The sequence below is a fragment of the Lytechinus pictus genome, chromosome 5, assembly GCF_037042905.1.
Source record: "Lytechinus pictus isolate F3 Inbred chromosome 5, Lp3.0, whole genome shotgun sequence".
Lineage (NCBI taxonomy): Eukaryota > Metazoa > Echinodermata > Echinoidea > Temnopleuroida > Toxopneustidae > Lytechinus > Lytechinus pictus.
In genome coordinates, this window is record NC_087249.1 from 36,822,604 (window position 1) to 36,836,761 (window position 14,158).

The 14,158-nt window shown below is 36.0% G+C and overlaps 1 protein-coding gene across 1 annotated transcript in view; it reads right to left on the bottom strand.

Annotated features, from left to right (window-relative positions):
* Positions 1–13,656, bottom strand: part of LOC129262032 (uncharacterized) — a 55,164-nt gene extending 41,508 nt beyond the window's left edge. Inside the window, exon 1 of the mRNA XM_054900068.2 lies at positions 13,482–13,656. The gene's annotated coding sequence lies outside the window, so the exon portion shown is untranslated. The remainder of the gene's footprint in view (positions 1–13,481) is intronic.
* Positions 13,657–14,158: the final 502 nt, after the last annotated feature.

Consider the following 14,158-nt stretch of genomic DNA (forward strand, 5'->3'; position numbering starts at 1 on the left):
ATCATGATCACTATTGCTATGTTCATGCAGATCAATATGATCTTCATGATGACAACGGAATGTTCATTATGGATGGAATACTTGTGAAAGACGGGAGATGATAAAGCACTGTGAAAAGAGTCTCTTTGATATATGAAAATACATGTGATATGAAAAAAGTAATTATAATCTGTTTTATCTTGCTAAATTTTAACTTTCATACCTTTTAATTATCATAAAGGATCATGTACGAGGTGGTAAAAAGAAAAAAAAATGAACAAAAAAAAAATCATCTTGTTCACCCCAGGACTCGAACCTGCGCCCCCGAGAACGCAAGTCAAGTGCGTTATCCATTCAACCACGATATTCCCCATAGAGTTAACACGTAAGCAAATTTGAGAATTGCAAATCCAATTTTGTAAGCGAAAAACGGGCATGATCCCGGCATCTGATCAAAAATTGGAGGGCACATTCCCGAAAGCTTAGAATCTCAGCTACAGCATACTAAAAGCTCAGGGAAAACTAACAAGAAAAAATGGAGATATGGCTCACGAAATAGAGGAATGTAGAATCTAGTTTTGAGAAAAAGTCATGTCCCTTAGAGATTACACGCAAAATGAGGAAAAATGACATGCCTCTTTTCATCGCTGTTTTACGCCATGATGCATTTCTCAAAATGAAAATTCATGTTAACTAAGGTGAAAGAGTACATTCTAAACTACAATATATCGAAATCTGGGCGAAAAACGATCAACATTTACGGAGTTATATTCAAATTTGCATAAATTTGATGACGTCATTTTCGAAAAAAATGAAGTTTTCAGTTTAGGCGCAATTTTGATGACGTCATGATCAAATTGAGGGACAATAATGACATGAAATCAAATCTACAACTCATACTCTATCGATATATGAAAAAAAAAATTGGGGTCAACTGACTATTTAAAGAGATACAGTAAATTTTCAATAGGCATGTTTTTGCCTGTATATGGCTTGTAGTGAGAGCTCGCGCGAACACGTGCTGCAAACTTTAACGGGTGTTAATTTCGTTATTAATGGTTGTAGAAGGTTGATCAAGGTATCAAATTGCTCAGAATTATATTATCAATGCAATGGTATAAAAAAAAAAAAATGTTTCTGCGTTGCGTTAAGGAGTTACGCGCAGAAACCCGCGCGCATACGTGCGCGCGCGCAAAATTTTGAAATGCTTAAAATGACTTGAAACGTACCCAAAAATTTTTATAGGCCATTTGGAGATTTTTTTTGGCTTTGACGCGCGCGTACGAACGCGTCATGACCTTTACATGACCTTTGATGACCTTGACAGATGACCTTTGATGTAAAGTTTATTTGATGTGAATATGGTTGATTACTGATGATCTGTTATGTTGATATGATCAAATTGAGAATTTTACAAAATGGCGCGTAGATGACGTCATCATGACCAGATGACCTTGAAAAGCTTAGTATGCCGTCTCTATGATAGACTCTATATATGACAGAAAAATCAGCTAAATTGATTCAGCCAATTCAGAGAAAAGTTGGCGACAAACATAGGTGCTAAAAATAAATAAATAATAAAGAAAATTCTGACGAAATTAAGGACGTTCCACAGTTATGTTTGTGCGCATCATGAACTGCGCATATTTTACACTCTGCGCGCTGACGTCACAAAGGATGAACTTGTGATTTAATCAGCTGTAGGTGAAGAGAGCAGATTTTTCTCCTTATCTGCACTAACTGCAGATCTGATGCGTTATTTTATCAAGCTAATGAACTGGAAATATTCCATGGACCATTTTTTTTATTCCTCTACAATTTCAAAATAGTTTCTCTGTAGTGCTGCAAAGTATGATGAATATGACCCCGAGCATGCCGAGTATGAATAAATGAAAAAGTGGTTCGGAATTTGTCCTCACATAGATACTGCTTTTGACGCGTTTTCAGGTGTTTTAAGAAGCAAATTTGCTCTAATAAGAGTGCTGATAGTTTGAAAACAAGCACATGAACCCATATTTTTTAATGTTTGCGCTTCTTAGGTATACCTTCCTCGACAACTTTGCAAAGTTTGATGAAAATGACATGGGTTTTGAATAAAGTGCAGCATTTCTTTTACTTCTCAAGTTTGTTATTGAAATTTGAAATTTTTGAGGTTGAGTATCTTATTCGCAATTTCTAAGAACTGAGAGTGTTGTTAGACTTAAATGAGCAAACAATTGACGGCAATATAGATAGATTATCTATCTCACAGATAAAATTATTAATCATATTGCAAAATTTGATGAAATTTTCATCGATTTTGACTGATTAATAGGGCTTAAAACTCAATGTTGTGATCTCGTGAGGTCTAAAAATGCCAAATTATTTTGGATGCGCAATTCTAAAGAACATCATCCAGTTTGGTTTAAATTTTTAAGCTCTATAGCAAAAAATCTAGCACATGGACCCACGTTAATTTTTGAATAATTGGAGTATTCAGGTGCTAAAGTATCTATGTGCAAAGTATGATGAAAACGACATGGATTTTCAATATTTGGGAGCAAGATTGCGGAACCACTCGCATTTTAGAAGGTATAAACAGACTTTTGCTTGTTTTCAGCGCATTTTGGGCAGTTTCAAGCCAACTCGCAATACTTTAGACACGGATAATTTGAAAACGAGCACATGGACCCTATAGTTTAAAATGTCTTAACTTCGTCAGAATATATTCTGCTACAAATCTAGAGAGTATGATGAAAATGACATGGATTTTGAATGTTTGGGAGCAGGACAAAGGAATCATTCGTATTTTAGACATTTTGGACGGTATTAGACTTTTACCAGTTTTAGGCGCATTATAGACTGTTTCAAGCCAACTTGCAATTTTCATCGATTTTGACTGATTAATAGGGCTTAAAACTCAATGTTGTGATCTCGTGAGGTCTAAAAATGCCAAATTATTTTGGATGCGCAATTCTAAAGAACATCATCCAGTTTGGGTTAAATTTTTAAGCTCTATAGCAAAAAATCAAGCACATGGACCCACGTTAATTTTTGAATAATTGGAGTATTCAGGTGCTAAAGTATCTATGTGCAAAGTATGATGAAAACGACATGGATTTTCAATATTTGGGAGCAAGATTGCGGAACCACTCGCATTTTAGAAGGTATAAACAGACTTTTGCTTGTTTTCAGCGCATTTTGGGCAGTTTCAAGCCAACTCGCAATACTTTGGACACGGATAATTTGAAAACGAGCACATGGACCCTATAGTTTAAATGTCTTAACTTCGTCAGAATATATTCCGCTACAAATCTAGAGAGTATGATGAAAATGACATGGATTTTGAATGTTTGGGAGCAGGACAAAGGAATCATTCGTATTTTAGACATTTTGGACGGTATTAGATTTTTACCAGTTTTAGGCGCATTATAGACTGTTTCAAGCCAACTTGCAACATTTTGGACACTGATAGTTTCAAAACGAGCACATGGACCCCATGTTTTTAATATTTTAACGTCATCAGAATATATTCTTCTGTAAATCTAGAGAGTATGAAAATGACATGGATTTTTAATGTTTGGGAGCAGGACTAAGGAACCATTTGTATTTTAGACATATTGGACGGTATTAGACTTTTGCCAGTTTCAGGCGCATTATAGACTGTTTCAAGCCAACTCGCAACATTTTGGACACTGATAGTTTAAAAACGAGCACATGGACCCCATATTTTTAATATTTTAACGTCTTCAGAATATATTTGTCTGTAAATCTAGAGAGTATGATGAAATGACATGGATTTTGAATGTTTGGGAGCAAAACTACGGAAACATTTGTATTTTAGACATTTTGGACAGTATTAGACTTTTGCCAGTTTTAGGCGCATAGACTGTTTCAAGCCAACTCGCAACAATTTGGACACTGATAGTATAAAAACGAGCACATGGACCCCATGTTTTTAATATTTTAACGTCTTCAGAATATATTCCTCTACAATTCAAGAGAGTATGATGAAAATGACATGGATTTTTAATGTTTGGGAGCAGAACTACGGAAAAATTTGTATTTTAGACATTTTGGACGATATTATCAGACTTTTACTTGTTTTCGGCGCATTTTGGGCTGTTTCAAGCCAACTCGCAACAGTTTAGACACTAATAGCTTAAAAACGAGCACATGGACCCCATATTTTTAATATTTTAACGTCATCAGAATATATTCGTCTGTAAATCTAGAGAGTATGATGAAAATGACATGGATTTTGAATGTTTGGGAGCGAAATATGGAACCATTTGCATTTTAGAGGGTATTAAGAGACTTTTGCATGTTTTGGCGCTTTTTAGGCGATTTTCAAGCCAACTTGCAACACTTCGGACACCAATAGTTTAAAAACGAGCACATGGACCCCACATTTTTAATATTTCAATGTCTTCAAAATATATTATTGTACAAATCTAGAGAGTATGATGAAAATGACATGGATTTTGAATGTTTGGGGGCAAAACTACGGAACCATTCGCATTTTAGACGGCATTATTAGACTTTTGCACGTTTTGGGCGCATTTTGGGCGATTTTCATGCCAACTCGCCTCACTTTGGACACTCATAGTTAAAAAACGAGCACATGGACCCCATTTTTTACTTCCCTACACCTTTGATATGCATTCCTCTACTATTTAGCCGAATTTGATGAAAATGACATGGATTTTGAAAAAAGTGCAGCTTACAAAATACTTTTTTCATTTTTGAGTAGATTCACGTTTTTGAAAATTTGTTTTTTCCGAGTTTTTGCACAATTCTTGCCAAATGAGGGCGCTGCTTACTCCAAATAGATAGAGTTTTACTAATTAAAAGACTTTCTCTTACTTTAATATACACTTTGTTATATATCTTAAAAATTTGATAAAGTTTTATGCGGTATTCACTGAGTAAAGGTGATTTAAACTCATTTGGTGAATTCGTGAGGTCTAAGAGAGGCATAATTCTCTTGATTGCGCAAGATTGCATACATTCAAATACGGCAACTTTGAAGACCCGTAGAAAAAAAATAAGCACATGAACCTATGTTATTTTTTGCATTTTCATAATGCATAGATACCAAAGTAACTCTCTGCAAAATTTGGTGAAAATGACATGGACTTCATTTTAACTGTGGAACGTCCTTAAGAGGTGATCCGTCATAGACAGACCACCTAATAATCATTCATAAAAACATCATTCATATAATGACATGATACCACGTTCATTGACCATAAATGACATTTGAACGGAGACTTAAGACTGTCAACTACACCCATGTCCACATTTCATTCACTCTATCCATAAACTTTCACAATTATGATGGCACTTCAACAATTACCCCAACATGGCCTAAGTTTATTGACCTTAACTGACCTTTGACATGGTTTTGTGACCTGAAACTCACAGGGGATGTTCAGTGATGCTTGATTACTCTTATACCCCAAGTTTTATGAACTAGATCCATAAACTTTGACAGTTAGGATGGTAATTCAACAAATACCCCCAACACGGCCAAAGTTCATTGACCTTTAATGACCTTTGACCATGGTCATGTGACCTGAAACTCGTACAGGATGTTCAGTGATACTTGATTACTCTTATGTCCAGTTTTATGAACTAGATCCATAAACTTTCAGAGCTAGGATGGTAATTTAACATATACCCCCAACACGGCCAAAGTTCATTGACCTTAAATGACCATTGTCAATGGTCATGTGACCTGAAACTCGCACAGGATATTCAGTGGTACTTGATTAACCTAATGTCCAAGTTTCATGAACTAAATCCATAAATTTTCAAAGTTATGATGGTAATTCAAAAAATACCCCCAACTTGGCCAAAGTTCATTGACCCTAAATGACCTTTGACCTTGGTCATGTGACCTGAAACTCAGGCAGGATGTTCACTAATACTTGATTAACCTTATGTCCAAGTTTCATGGACTAGATCCATAAATTTTCAAAGTTATGATAGTAATTCAACGAATACCCCCAACTTGACCAAAGTTCATTGACCCTAAATGACCTTTGACCTAGGTCACGTGACCTGAAACTCGAGCAGGATGTTCACTTATACTTGATTAACCTTATGCCCAAGTTTCATGAACTAGGTCCATATACTTTCTAAGTTATGATGTCATTTCAAAAACTTAACCTTTGGTTAAGATTTTGAAAATAATTTTCCCAACATGGTCTAAGTTCATTGACCCTAAATGACCTTTGACCTTAGTCATGTGACCTGAGACTCAGGCAGGATGTTCAGTAATACTTGATTAACCTTATGTCCAAGTTTCATGAACTAGGTCCATATACTTTCTAAGTTATGATGTCATTTCAAAAACTTAACCTTAGGTTAAGATATTATGTTGACGCCGCCGGCGCCGCCGTCGGAAAAGCGGCGCCTATAGTCTCGCTCTGCTATGCAGGCGAGACAAAAAGGATTGCTTACAAAGTGAATCATTTATTATGTCGTATATGTGATAAATGGTGTATTTGATATTCAAAATGGCCGCAAAACGGCCGAACAGTATGTACAGTGTTAATGGGACAACAAAAAATCGCAAGAGTTATCACTTAAATGCATATTAAGTTAAATGAGTGGAATACTGACTAAGACATAATTGTTAATAAAATATACTGTTTAATATGCCATGTTCGTGATAAATGCTGTATTCTAAAATTCAAAATAGCCGCCACGGGCCCTATGCGTATTATGTACAATGCGAATGGAGAAACTATTTTTTTACAAGAATAAGAACCATAAAATATGTGTAATTGTGAGCTACGAGTAAAATATTTTCTGAAAACATGTATTTTAGCAAAACATATCATCTATTTTTAAATGCTGAATTGTTAAATTCAAAATGGCCCCTATATAGGCCCTTACAGAATTATCTACGATGTAAATGGGGACAGGTAATTTTGTAGAAATTTGGATTTGCTTGACTATGAAATGCATATAATTTAGTTCTATGAATAAAGTGTCGTTTGAAAACGTTATTTTTATGAAATATAGCATTTCTTCTGCCATGTAGGTGATAAATACTGTATTTTGACATTCAAAATAGCCGCTACAAACCCTACCTGAATTATGTAACCTGCTCACAAGAATGAGCGGAACCATAAAATGCATATGACTGTGATGCATGAGGAAAACATTGTCTTAAACACCATTTCATAACTAAATCCATCGCATATGGGCATATGGCGCCCTTTTTGAATTTTGAAATATAGCATTTATCACCTAAATAATATATTTCATTAGAATCATATTTTCAGACAATATTTTATTCATACAACACCATTTACTCAAGAAAAGTCAAATTCTATTACAATTATTAGTCCCCATTCAATGCCGTTAGGGCCCGAAGCGGCCATTTTGACTTTCAAAATACAGTATTTATCACCAATCTAGCAGAAGAAATGATTTATCTTGTTAGAAATTATGTTTTCAAACATATTTTACTCATACATTGTAGATCACAATTATGTGCATCTACTTCCTATGAAAATCGGTTTCCCAGTTCGCATTGTATAATGCAGTCAATGTCTATGGCGGCCATTTTGAAAGTCAAATACAGTATTTTAACAAAAACATGAAACCTGAATGATATATTTCGTTAAATTATGTTTTTTAGACAGAATCCCATTTCATTTATTCATCACAAATACATGCATTTCAGTACACTCTTGTGATATCTTTGGTCCTCTTTCACATTGTACATAGGCCTTATACAGTTAGGGCCTTTGGCAGCCATTTTGAACTTCAAAATATTGCATTTATCACAAACATGGCATATTAAATAATATATTTCGTTAACAATTCTGTTTTTAGTCAGTATTCCACTAGTTTATCACAACAACATCCATATTAGTGCTCACTCCTGTCATTTTGGGGTCCCCATTTCCATTGTACATGATACTGTTAGGGCCAATGGCGGCTATTTTGAATATCAAAATATGTCAGCATTTATCCCATACATGACATAATAAATGATATATCTTGTTAGTAATGATTTTCATACATAACCTCGTTCATAGATCACAATTACTTACAGTAATATAGTGCTCATTTTTGTGAAATTAGTTTTCGCCATTCATATTGTACATAATAGAGTATACAGGGATCTATGGCAGCCATTTTGAATATCAAATAATTATCAAAATAATTTCTTTAGATAGTATTATTTCACTCCTGCCACACAAAGGATTTTCTAGCCAATGTGCGGACAATCTTATGATTTTTATGGGTAATTTGCATATTTTGGCGGCCATATTGGATTTTTCCAATTAGTATACTAACCTCGCACAATGCATGTGATTTCATAGTGCATTTTGACGTTTTCATTCATCACACGAATGTGAGGGAATAAAACACGCCAAAACTTTCAATATTTCTTCACTACGTTAATGTCAATCTTATGAAATAAGTTAATTTTAAAATTAGAGTTGAAATTATTTATAAAAATGATTTTTAACGCTTACCTCCGAATCTCGACCAGGATACTCCGTTCGATCCATCCTTAGATCCTCAATACTGCGGTGGAAATTACGTAAACAATCGAAATGCGAATTTTTCCTATCGAACATTCTCGATTCAAGTAGTCAGCGCATAATAGGAAATTGTACAAAAAATCCACCCATGGGTGCATCTCTGCCGCTGTGTAAAGGAAAATTGAAGGCACGGCGCATTCAACAATGCCATAAATTTCCGTAAATTTAATAAGAGGACTTATAGAATGAAGTCCTCCTACGAAACTTACCAAATGATGTGAAGTCAATTCCTACTAATATGATGAATATCCCTCAAAAAGCGTCATTTAAGCGTTGATTTTTCTACTCGTTGACAAAATACAAACCAACCTTGCGAGTTCTAAAATTTTTCGTCTAATGAGCGAAAGAGGGCGCGCGATTTATCTTCATATCATAGACATTACAAGGGAAAGACTAGACACAAAAACTATCTTACACGTAAATCGATGCAAAGCGTTACGCGAAGTCGGCATAGTGTCCAATCTTTTTACTGTAAAGACTTTGGTGGAACGTTAATTGACAAACGAACGGTAGCACTTGCGGGGCTTCGTTCAAGGTACATAGAATTTTCTATATATTTTGTTTAATTTGTCATTGCTTTGAATATTTTCCAAAAAGTATTATTGTCAGCAAAAATAATAAAAAAGTATTTTTTTCAAGTTATCGCATTTATTGGTGTCTCTATTTTATCAAACAATCATTGGAATTGCGCATACAATGAATCAAGAATCTAGTTTTTAAAATACCGACAAGCTGAATTAAGGTTGTGAACTGTATTAGCGCCACCAACAGCCTTCCTTTTATTTCCGTGGAAGAGACATGCAAAGCCACTTTCCAGGCCGAGGTAAGCGATTTTGCTCTTTTTTGTGTACTTTTTAAATAAAAAAAATATGTTAAAAATTGAAAATGGAACATCAACAGGTTGCATCTCATGCATATACTTATAGGTGAAGTACGCCATCTTTTGACAAGATGATGATGAAAGTGGATTGAACGAGCAAGAAAATAATGCTGAGCACTTACAATGCAGCTAGCAGTACAAGCTGCAGAACCGTAAACAAACCGGCTTATGAATATCGCGTACCCTCTTTACTAGGCAAAAATTGATATCAACGCGGATCAAGAGGCATCTCCGTGAAGATCAAGAAAAATTCCTTTTTTATTAAAAATGATCCATATGGTCCAGTAAGTGTCATAGCACAATTTGAAATCTTAGCTATAATGTAATGATACGTTATTTGAGCAATAAGGGTATGAAAGATTTGCCTCTCTCGCGTGCACCAGGTGAATATGATAATCCTTCACACGCGAGATGAATTGGACCCATGGGTGGGAAAAGAATAGACAGCTGGCAGCCGTCTGTATCGAGGAGTTTTTTAACATTTTTTTTTTTCTCCTCGTAGTCGTACAAAATGCAAAATCCCCCCAACGGGGCTCATCGATTTTTGTCTTTATTTCATAAAAATATATAAAAAGAACTGTACCAAAATAAAGATTATTATTCCGTTTTGGCCTGAATTAAACCAAAACGGGGAAAAATAAACCTAAACTAAAGTCTAAGCCTAAGTTAAGGAGAAAAAACAGTGACTTACTTCGGCTGTCGCGCAACTTTACTTCCGTTTTATCCGAACTTAATAAGTTCATTTTTAGTTCATAAGTTCATTTTATTTGTCTTCCAGTTCCAACTTTGAGTTTGAATACATGACAAACATACAAGTGTGTATAAAACATACAGGTACCGGTATACATAAAACAGAGTATGCAGAAAATATTGTTTTTAAATATATTATACAGCTTAAGACAGAAAAGAAATAATTTTAAAGACGAGGAGACCTAAGTGAAGCAATGCTTGTAAAATAAGGTTCCTCATTACTAATTCAAAGAACATAGGATAAACTACACAGAAATGGCAATATAAATATAATATAATATAACTAAAGAGAGAGGCGGGGAGAGACGAGGGACACATTTATGTACAAAAGGGACAAAAAAGGGGACATGAGGACAGAGAGACCAGCCAGGCCCGGGAAAGGGGGGGGCGAAACGTATTGAAAATTTAGCATTAACTGATAAATAACACACGAAAAATAGGCTTTGCGAATCACTTCCATACTCAGTATTCAGTAAATAAGATTTCAATTTTCGTTTGAACACTGTAGAACTGACAGCATGTGTAATGTCAGGATCAAGTGCATTCCAAAACATATGGCCATTGGGTGATTTCAAATTCGGTGTTCGGGGTTGGTGTTGAGAGCGTAAAAAGGCCGCTGAACCGAGCTCCAACACCGAGCTAGGTTCAGAGGAATGATACCGATTGCTATATCGATAACACATGACGTCACGCCTCTGCGCTGCTAAATCATCTCAACTTCACGCGAGAAGTCTCTACGACGAAAATGAAATCGGAGATAAATGCATTAAATTCTCATCGTACAGAATACCAATGATTTAATTAATTCAAGAATTCGAAACATTATTCTTTATTAAAATATATACAGCTCAATCAAATGATTTGTACTCATCTTAACTGTAAAAGCTGATTTTACGGGGATGTTTCTTCGTGTTCGCCGCCCGTTCACGAGCTTGAGATTGCCAACACCAACACCAACACCGAAGTTGAAATCATGATTTTCCCAATCCCTGGGAGTTGGTGTTGGTGAATGGGGAAATTGCACGTAGATCGTCAACACCAGCCGCAGTGCTGGGTTCAGCAGACGACATTCAACACCAGCATTCAACACGAACTGCCGGAAATACGTCATATTTTCCGAGGTCGATCCCAACACCAGCCTGATTTCAAGTACGGTGTTGTGGCTGGTGTTGGTGTTGTCACAACACCAACACCAGATTTCAACACCGTACTTGAAATCACCCATTGAGTCCCCTGTAGGCTGTACAGATCGAGCTAGAACTTCGGTCTCTGTATTTGGTGAGTGGAGCCAACGGAGTTCAGCGGAACAACCAACAATAAACTGTAACAGACTTACAGAGACTGTAACCCAGTCTATTGCCTATTGGCTTATTGCATTTAACAGTTAGAGAGTAGGATGGGGGGTCGGGTGTCCGGACACTTTATATTTTTGAAGCCTTCTTTTTTGTCTTTGGATTACACTAAAAATACGAATTTGATAGTTGTAATCATCTTCTATTTTGTTCTCTATAATATTTCCTAACATTTTGTACCAAACATTTATGAAACTTTGCTTGTAAATTTTTTCAAATGACTTTCTAAAACTGATCGTCCGGACACACAACCTGTCCGGACACAAAACAACTGGGTATAGGTCCATTTCTTAACTACACAGTCTATGGCAGAGAAATGCTGAAAATTTACCTAATTTCATTCTTCCTTTTTGCAGCCAATAATTGGATTTTTTTCAAAAATGTTACATTTCTGTCAGTCTGAAGGTCATTTCTCTTCAAATTCACAAAGAAAATGTGACATTTTCTTGAAATAAGAAAAAAAAAATTTCTCCAGACACCCTACCGGTAGTTAAGAAATGGACACACACAAATCCAAATTTCTAGCTTCCGAGAGCTGTTATAAATTTATTATTAATGCCAAAAACTTGTCCATAAAGAGTCCAATAGGATTTTTTATGCTCTATCTGATGGTATGATTTTTATAAAGATTTGGAAACCAGATCACAATGATAAAATTGCGACAAAGTGAAAAAAATTGTGCAAAACAGAATTTTCATTTTCCCATAGAAAACGCATGGAGAAATGGCAATCTCAACACACACAAAAATAAGGGTTTGCAATTTATCTGCAAATCCTTATTTAAAATGATCATATAAACTTGTCCTTACTGTCAAAAGAAGCCCCTGAATTTTCTCTTTCCATACATGCCAAACACAAATTAATAATCAATTCAGATCACATTTTTCTAGTAGCCTGGGGCGGTATTCTGAGGTCATTTTATCTTTAAAATATTTTATTTTATCTCTTAAAATGAAATTGGTATTCTGAGATGACATTTTATCTCTCAGATAAAATTTTGAATTTTATCTTGCATGTAAATTTTATCTTGCGTATCTAGGCCTACAGATGATACGCAACAGAGGAGTGCCTGCGTAGACATACCCATCGCGTATCTGGCCATGCAACGCGGATGATGTGCTTGCGCCCATGTTACTTTGAAGAAACAATAAAATAAACTTAAAAGAGGGTAGGGGCTATTTTATCTCTGCGACGTTGCTTTCATCATTATTTCTTGGTGAATTAACTACAAATGTTGACATAAAAATTAAGAAAAATTATATATTTATTGAGAATAATACCTTAACGTTATTCCTGTACAATCAGGAAGTATTTCATAAGACTTTTCTTGACTAATATTGTCTTTGAAATGATGCTTGAAAAGATGTGATATAGACTTCGAAAAAAAGATGAGAGTATTGTCATTTTTTAAAAAGAAATCTCTGTAAAGACGCGCAAGCCGTAAGCGTATTTTGCAAGCGTATTTGAAGTCAATAAATTGACGCAATCTCACTCCTTTGCCACACCTCCTGGCGGAATGGATTTTCATTGGTTGAGTGGTATGAGAGAGCTATAAAAGCGCATTTCTAATTGGATATTGATTAAAAAATAGGTGTGTCTTACAGAGATAAAATGAAGATAAAATTGTTCTCAGAATACCAATTCGGAGAGATTTTAAGGGTATTTTATCTCACTGATTTTAACGGAGATAAAATATTTTATTTTATCTGAGATAAAATGGATCTCAGAATACCACCCCTGAACATCCCCGAAAAAATGTGCCATATTTTCCCCTAAATTAGCCTGTTTTATGCTGACACTTTTCAGTGTGGCTTCAGACACCCTAATCTTAACCCAGAGAGCTCCCGCCCGCTGCGCGGGCGGGAGCTCTCTGGGTTACCCTAATCTTAGACTTTAGTTAATAGGACGTCTGCACGACGGTGTAAATTACGGTACCGGCTGCCAATTATTCATTCGTAAAAAACTTACTGTGATTAATGAAATAGATCCCTATGACTTGCAAGAAACTAAATGACGTGCCGAACGATGTTTCACCAAGGAAAACGACCTCCTTTAAGTCTTAGAAAAACGCAAAGGGAAGCAATGCCTGGGCCGGGCTAGACAACTACAATTCCCGTTGCTACGTTACATACAAGAGCGGCCAGGCTAGCTAGGCCCTACGCAAGGCCGGTGTAGCGGCGGATTCGGTTCCACCGGCGGATACCGTATCCGCCGGCAGATATCGTTCTGAATGGCCGATATCGTTTTTAATCGGAACCATATCCGCCGGGTTTGACGCGGCTTGATGTTTGCAGATTTGGTTCCTCGGCGGATTTGGTTCTATTGACGATACGTGTAATATTTATTTGGACAGACGTCCAACCTCGGCAGCGCGCGCATGCGCGGCTCTGGCAATGTCGTTACCAATGGGGGGAGGGGATTTTCGTCCGCCTTTAGACTTTTAGTGAATTTTTATTCAGGGGCGGATCCATACCGCTTTTGACGAAGGGCTCGATGGGGGTGAGGGAATAGGAGAAACAATGACTCGATATATCATGTATACATAGACCTGGCACATGCGCCATGCAAAACTTTGCTATTTATTATTATCAGATTTTGATGAAATTTTCATCATTTTGTTTTGTAGGCCCTACGCCCAGGACCAA